The sequence below is a fragment of the Leptodactylus fuscus genome, chromosome 2 (genome assembly GCF_031893055.1).
Source record: "Leptodactylus fuscus isolate aLepFus1 chromosome 2, aLepFus1.hap2, whole genome shotgun sequence".
NCBI lineage: Eukaryota > Metazoa > Chordata > Amphibia > Anura > Leptodactylidae > Leptodactylus > Leptodactylus fuscus.
In genome coordinates this window covers 231,026,126-231,033,496 of record NC_134266.1, presented here as the reverse complement: position 1 = coordinate 231,033,496, position 7,371 = coordinate 231,026,126, and the positions used below count along the sequence as shown (strand labels likewise).

The following is a 7,371-nucleotide window of genomic DNA, read 5'->3' as shown; positions in this document are numbered from 1 at the left end:
CTGACACATGTATACGTGTCTAAATGAACAGTGCGTTACTCCGTGGGAATGGGGCCTAAGGTGACAGTGGCCCCCCTCACCTACTGGGGCTTTGTGCAGCTGAACAGGTTGTATATATGGTTCATCTGCCACTGAGTTTATTACATATGAGTTATTTATTACACCCTGGCAAACCCCTTTAAGGATGACTTTTGATTCAATAAAAAATCCTTGATTTAATAATAAATGTTGATAATCTCAAAAATCAATTGAAAGTATAAATAAAAACAATAGGACCAAATATAGTATATGAAATCACTGGCTTTGGAGGTGTTCAGCCTTCGACTTCATCTGCACAAGGCGCATTTGTCTGGAGATTGGTTGTGATGTTGGCTCCAGCATATTATATTTACTATACATTACAGAAACGTATAGTTTTAATACATACAGATTTGGGAAGCTAAACGAGACATGCGGGTAGTGTAGTGGCCCTGAATCTGGTGATAGGTTCCCTTTAATAAGGATATGAATGACTGAGTCATTGGCAATGTACATCTCTAGCCTATAGAGGTTTCACCAATGTGTAGAGGTGCTAGCTATTAACACCCATCAGCGCCCATCTGTAGTATTGCTGTCCTTGGTGCTGAAGAGGGTTAAGCATAAGCCAGTGTGGTGCTGAGCTCAGGGCGTGACTGACCTCCATGGGGATGCGATGAGGAATAGGAGGATCCTTGTCTGTGACCCTCCTCTCCCTCCATCAACACAAGATTCAGCCTCCTACATTCACCCACCCCCACAGCATCAGAGCAGTGCACCATTGGGCTCTGTCAGTCTTTTCAAGGGGGAGAATTAAAGGGTCTCTGGGCTCATCGTCCCCATCCCCCTCATACTTTACTCAAGTCCTCTATCTCCCAGAGACTACAATTAGCCAGATGGGGACTATGCAGAAGCTGTGACAGGAGGCCCTGGGGACAGTAGACTCCTGCACTATTGTGTAAGGCTAAGAGACGAGGAGAAGACCAGGAAAGACAGACTAAGACGTTGCTGTAGACTGCTGTGATTAAGGTAATAGTTCATGTTTTGCTGTTACATCTTGCAAAATGCAGTACAGTCGCTTGTATGTATCATCTGCATTCATGTATCCAGTATGTCTGCCTCCTTCTGTATCATCTCCCCTTATATATATACCTTATATGTAGTATTTAAAGGCTGGTTGCATCCAGATTTAGCTGTTTTTCATCTTGTAGTATATGTAACAGTTCTATACAGTGCAGAATCCAGTGCATTATGTGTTTCCTGCAAGGGTTTGCAATAGGCCTTTTCCTCTAAGATGACTGTGTATGTCTGCTATAGGAACAGACGGATTGTGCAGCTACATATTTCCTGACATTGGCACACAATACACATATAACTGTGCACACAGGTCTGATATTAGCATTGCCAGGGATAATACTCCAGAGAGGAAGCTGGATTTACGATGCATTAAATATATGATATAAGATGAAAAGTGGGAATATAGACATAGAGATACATGCTACATGTATAGGAGTAATATAATATATGATAATGATCAAGATACTCATCATAGCCAGGTATAGAGATACAACAAAATGGACTCAAGCTTTGAAGAGATGCACCAAAATGGAAGGACAGCAGCATTAAACAGAACAGATGGGCTGAACCGTGGATGGCAGAAGGATGCATGACAATTTCATGGATATTATAGACAGAAGTCTCCAAAATGAGCTTTTTGTGTATGCGTCTATGGAAATGTAGATAGGACGAAAGCTGAAGGGGAAACAGATAGAAATAAGGGCACAGATGTTACTGGTGTAGTCTATTATAGCTACAGAATCCGCACATCAGACAATGCGGAGTTAATAAAGTCACACTACTCGGCCATCTGATTATTAACTCTTTAGTGTCTACGTTACACATCCACCTTCACATCTTACCTCTCTTTTAGTTCCATGCTGTAATTCTGTCTTCAGGCAGGAAGGGGCAGTAGAGGCTCATTCCAGGACTGGGGGGTGTGGTATCCCAGGAGTTCTACATGCAGGCTTATCTTTTATCTTGCATACTCTGTATATACTTCCTTATAGCTCTGGCTGTGTATATATGATATTTTGTGACAATGGGTGCTCGGTTGTGTGTATATGTTATTGATTCATATCAGCAATGTGGCTAAGGAGACTTGACCATGGTGGCCAGATTGTGTCATGTGGTGGCCATTGTAAGAGTCAAGGCTGGTCACTTGTCGTTGTCTCTGCTGATGGGGTAGCTATGGATGACCTTGCACCTGTGACTTGTGACCATACATGAATTGTGTCAGGAGGTGTTTGGTGAACATTTTTGTAATATACTTAAATAACCTATCAAACTTCCTTTTCAATAGAAAACAGGCTGTCAAATTCTCCCTAACAACCCTTTAACTGCGCTATATCCATATACATTTACTGTATATTTCCAGTGTGTATAGGTCACTAGGAATGGCTGTATCTCCGGTTCTATAGCACCTTTGTAGATGTTTCTGCAACAATATGAAAGCTGAGATTCTCAGCAGTACTAGCTATTAAACAACTCGAGACATCACTAGTTAAAACATCAGCAGTTCATGATATATATATATATATATATATATATATATATATATATATATATATATAAAAAAAATCACATTCCAAACTGTGTTTTTAACTAGTGATATCTCCAGTTTGTTTATAGACTGTATTGCAGCATATGATACTATGTGATACCATTTTTATAGGTGGTATAACACCGGAGATACAGCCATTTGAAGTGACCATCCCCCCTTTGGTTCCACAAACTGCATAGAGTACAGGTGTATGGGACAGACTCCCTGGCAGTGCTTAGTTAGAGCATTGCTAGTGGGAACTTTACAGCCTGTTTGCCATTAAAAGGAAGTTAGATAGGTTAATTAAGTATATTACAAAAATGTTCAGCAAACAACTCCTGACACAATATCAAAAAATAAAATAGAATGGAAGTTACACTATAAAGTTATACAGTGGGTAAATAAAATATAATATATAATAATATTAAAAGGGTTATGCCAGAAAATATATTTATCCTATATCCAATTATTTACTGATTGCTGAGGCCCTGATGGATTATGACAATGGGACGTCTTATACCCCCCTCCTGGTGGACACAGACATCCCTCAGCTACCATTCACTTCCATAGGTGTGACAGAGATAGCGGAGGGCTGTACTTCAGCTATCTCTGGTGCTCCCATTGAATTGAGCGCTGGGAGGATTCAGCTGCTTTTCTCTTAGCTACATACACAGCAGGTGTAGAGGTAGTAGAGGAGTAACATGAAGTTCCCAGGCCCCAATACAAATATGAGGCAGAAACTGGGCTCTAGTGTTCAGAGCCCAGTAGTGATTGCTGCCTCACCACCCCCTTATACCGTAGCTACCTGACTGATCAGATGGGGTCTCAGAGGTCAGACCCCTTCAACTAGCCATTATCATCTATCCCATGGATAGAAGGTAAATGTTTTATGCCACAACCCCTTTCATTGGACTTAAGGGAGTGCTGTATGGCAGTATTCACATTATGTGGCTATGTCGATATTGTTTCACTGTATAGAGTAGTTTAGGCAACTCTATATTGTTTGGCCAGTGTATGGCACTGGTTTGTGAGCACAATTCTGTTTAGGGTTTCTTCTTAGGCACTATATGGCGTGGTTATTTATACACTATATGACTTATTTTCTTTCTGATGATTTTGTTGGAATTTGAGTGTTCTGTGAGTGCACGGAAGATACAATGTACAACACAATTCATTCACAACCATTGAACAACAGGTACACAAGTACACAAGAAATACATAATAGAGCTACAGAAATAGAAGTGGATTCTTTAGGATATGGTCATGAGGAATTCACCAAAAAATTCCAGAAAGGCCTGGATGTCTTGAGCGTAACAATATTTCAGGATATAGTTATTTTTAGATTTCTGAAGGTGGATTTGGAGTCTGGAAGGATTTTTTCCTTTAAAGTAAGGAAAATTAGCTTCAACCTTGAGGAATTTTTGCCTTCTTCTGGGCCCGGTTCACATCTGTGTTCAGGTTTCCATTTGGGGGGAGTCTGCTTGGGACTCCTGAACAGAAACCTATACCCATTAAAAAGCGGTTACCTAAAGTTACCACATGGACCTCATAGACTATAATGAAGTCCTTGAGGTTGCCACACAAATCATACGGAAAGAAAAGTGCTGCTTGCAGGACTTTTCTCTCCACATGTTTCGTGAGGAAACCAAACAGAAACCACATGAACCCCATTATACTCCATGGGGTCCACGGGTTTCCCAGGTAACCGCTTTTTAATGTGTATAGGTTTCCATTCGGGAAGTCCCAAGCAGACTCCCCCCCAAATGGAAACTCGAATGCAGATGTGAACCGGGCCTGAATTGAGTTTGCACGAACATTGGCTGAACGGGATGTATTGTCTTTTTCTAGTCTTACAACCTTTTTTAGTATGTTACTATAAATCATTTTGCATGGAACGTAAATAGGGTTAAGTGATCGGGATCGTAAAAGATGGGATTCCGATCGGCGATCGAGTAAATTTCACGATCACGATCGGAATTCCGATCCCGATCTTTTCCAGCGCGTTCGAGGTCAGAGTTATCTCAAGATCGGCTCAACCTCAAAAGTGACTTTTCCCATAGAGAAGCATTGACTAGGTTTGAGGATCGGAAAAGATCGGATTCCGATCGTCGATCGAGCAAATTTCACGGTCGTGATCAGGATTGAGATCGGCTGGAAAATGAACGGAAATCAGATTTTAAAATCGATCTTGAAATCTCAAGATTGGATCAACCCTAAACGTATATTATTTTCATACTACTAGTGCACCATAAAGTTAATATATATGGTAAACTTTATATTTATATAGACTGAACAATTTTATGCTAATACAGTACATTATTATTCCACAATATCTTGCATATAAGAGCTTATGCCCACCGCTATATCAAAGTTATTGTATAGGATTAGAAAAACATGGCTGATGGTTTCCAAAAAATAGCGCCACATTTGCCCACAGGCTGCATGTGGTATTGCAACTCTACTATTAGTATATAGCTAAAATGCAACACCAGACGTAACAGATGTGTTACTATTCATGATAGAAACCGTCTATATTTTTTGATCCTGCATTAGCTTTTTAAGGATCTGTAGAATGATATGTGCCAATAATATAAGTCCATGTGCGTCTAATTTTATATAGAGGAATATGGAGCCCTTTTCTGCAAAAATTCAAGGTTAAAATATTGTAGTCCCCTTACATGCCACATACAGGTATTCTGTAAGCCTTGTCTCACTGGGCACCATAATAAATGCCTATAGGACTCTGTGCGCTGCCATACTGACTTTCTACATGCAGCTGTGCCATGGGCATTGAATAGTTTTGAGCCGATCTTGAAATTTCAGGATCGTTTTTAAAATCTGATTTTCGATCATTTTCCAGCCGATCCCAATCGCAATCATGAAATTTGCTCAATCGCCGATCGGCATCCAATCTTTCCCAAACGCTCAACCCTATTAATGACTACCAGTACCCGCAACTTTGTCCACGGCACCCTCACCCCCCGCGCTAGTCAACTCCAGCAGGGCCCAGGCCCCACCCTCCTCTGCAGCGCAGCAGCGGGGCCCCTCCGCACGACGTCACAACGGCCCCCGCCAATTCATTAGACTGTCAAACCGTGGCGGGGGAACCCCTGCGCTCCACTCCCCTGCAGGCTGGCCCTGGAACCCCACACCTCCACTCAGACTCCCCCTTCTCCCCCCAAGCCCCGCACCCTCAAAGGCCGTACTACCGGCATCCGCCAAAGTCGCTCCCTGAGGCCGAGACCGTGCACTGCAACACTGCCAGATGGCAGGCTAGGCCGCGCAGGATTGCTCACCGCCTAGATAGTGGGGAGGCATGTGTGGCGCGGGAGTCACAGCAGCCGACATGAGCGCTTCCGCTGCAGACGGCAGGTCCTCAGGCTGTACAGAACTCGTGGACGGCCGACTCTCCGCTGCATGGGTGATAGCGTAGGCACATACTACGCTTGCATCGGGCAACGTGCACCCGGCTGGCATGGCAGCGGCGGTCCTGAGCTGCGGGAAGTCGCCATGTTATTCGTTGCCTACCTGATGACTCGACCCACCCACACCTCGCCGGCAACATATGGGTCCGCTCTGCTGTCCCCACGGCCCGCCCACACACCGCCGCACTCCAATAGGAGCCCAGCCGACTTACTGCGCTGACGTCATGTCAGGTCCTGCAGCAGAGCCGGAAACAACTTTGGCCAGGTGCGGTGGCGAGTTCGGGGGACCGACCAACATGGCAAGTAGCTTATGTTTCCTTCCTTCCCAATCTGTAGGTATGTGTGTAATTTTACCCAAATCCATTCAGCCATTTGGCTGTGATTGAGGAACAAACATCCAAATTTATAATATTACTAGGATAGGATATATACATGAATAGGGTTGAGCCGATCTTGAGATAACCTCCGACCTCGATCCTGCCGGAAAAGATCGGGATCGGAATTCCGATCGCGATCGTGAAATTTACTCAATCGCCAATCGGAATCCGATCTTTTCCAATCCTGATCACTCACCCCAGCATTGAATCTAAAACAGATAAGTAAACCTAATATTATGAGCACATTGAATGTTATGTTTTATTGTGCGGTTTATTAGCGTCAGCGTGCTTGTCAGATATAAATGCGTGCTCGCTGGGTTGTGTACTATGCTGATAGTATACCTTTCCTGTTATTTTGATGCAATCTGATGATGCTATGTCTAGCTTTGTATTTATGTTTCTAGGAGGCTTGTGGTATGCAGATCTTTGGCATTTTGGTCTCTGTGGAGATAATAATTTATGTGTATTTATATGTCCAGAGGCAGAAATGCTGAGCACTCACAGGAGCCGATCAATGGGAATTGATTATTAGTAAGAAAACATTAAGTGACAGATAATATGAAAGCCAAGAAGACCTGAAAACAGCCAGGAGGGGTAGATGCTCCCCAAGAGATGAGGTTACACCAGCCAGGGTCTCGTGTAAGCCGAGGATCATGGGGGGTACTTAATAAATCCATTACTCCCAGCATGGCTTTGTTCTTTCTCTGTGCAATGCATAGTCTGGCCTATATGTTAATAGTCACATCTTAAGCATTCAGCATAGATGTAGAAGGGATGAGCTTGTCATTGACCTCATTGTTAGTGAATGATGGTGATTTGCTACAGACTATTGACTTGCAATTTGATGTAAAATAGATAACACATTGCGATGTATCAAAAAACCTCAGAGGCAGACAAGACAAGCCATAGTTTAATAACTAGAATTTCGCAAATAGAATTGATAACATTTTGCAGA

General features: G+C 42.9%; 1 protein-coding gene across 1 annotated transcript in view; it reads left to right on the top strand.

The window, feature by feature from the left end:
- Window positions 1-736: 736 nt before the first annotated feature.
- Window positions 737-7,371, top strand: part of MAP3K12 (mitogen-activated protein kinase kinase kinase 12) — a 93,401-nt gene continuing 86,766 nt past the window's right edge. The window contains exon 1 of the mRNA XM_075265800.1: window positions 737-1,044. The gene's annotated coding sequence lies outside the window, so the exon portion shown is untranslated. The remainder of the gene's footprint in view (window positions 1,045-7,371) is intronic.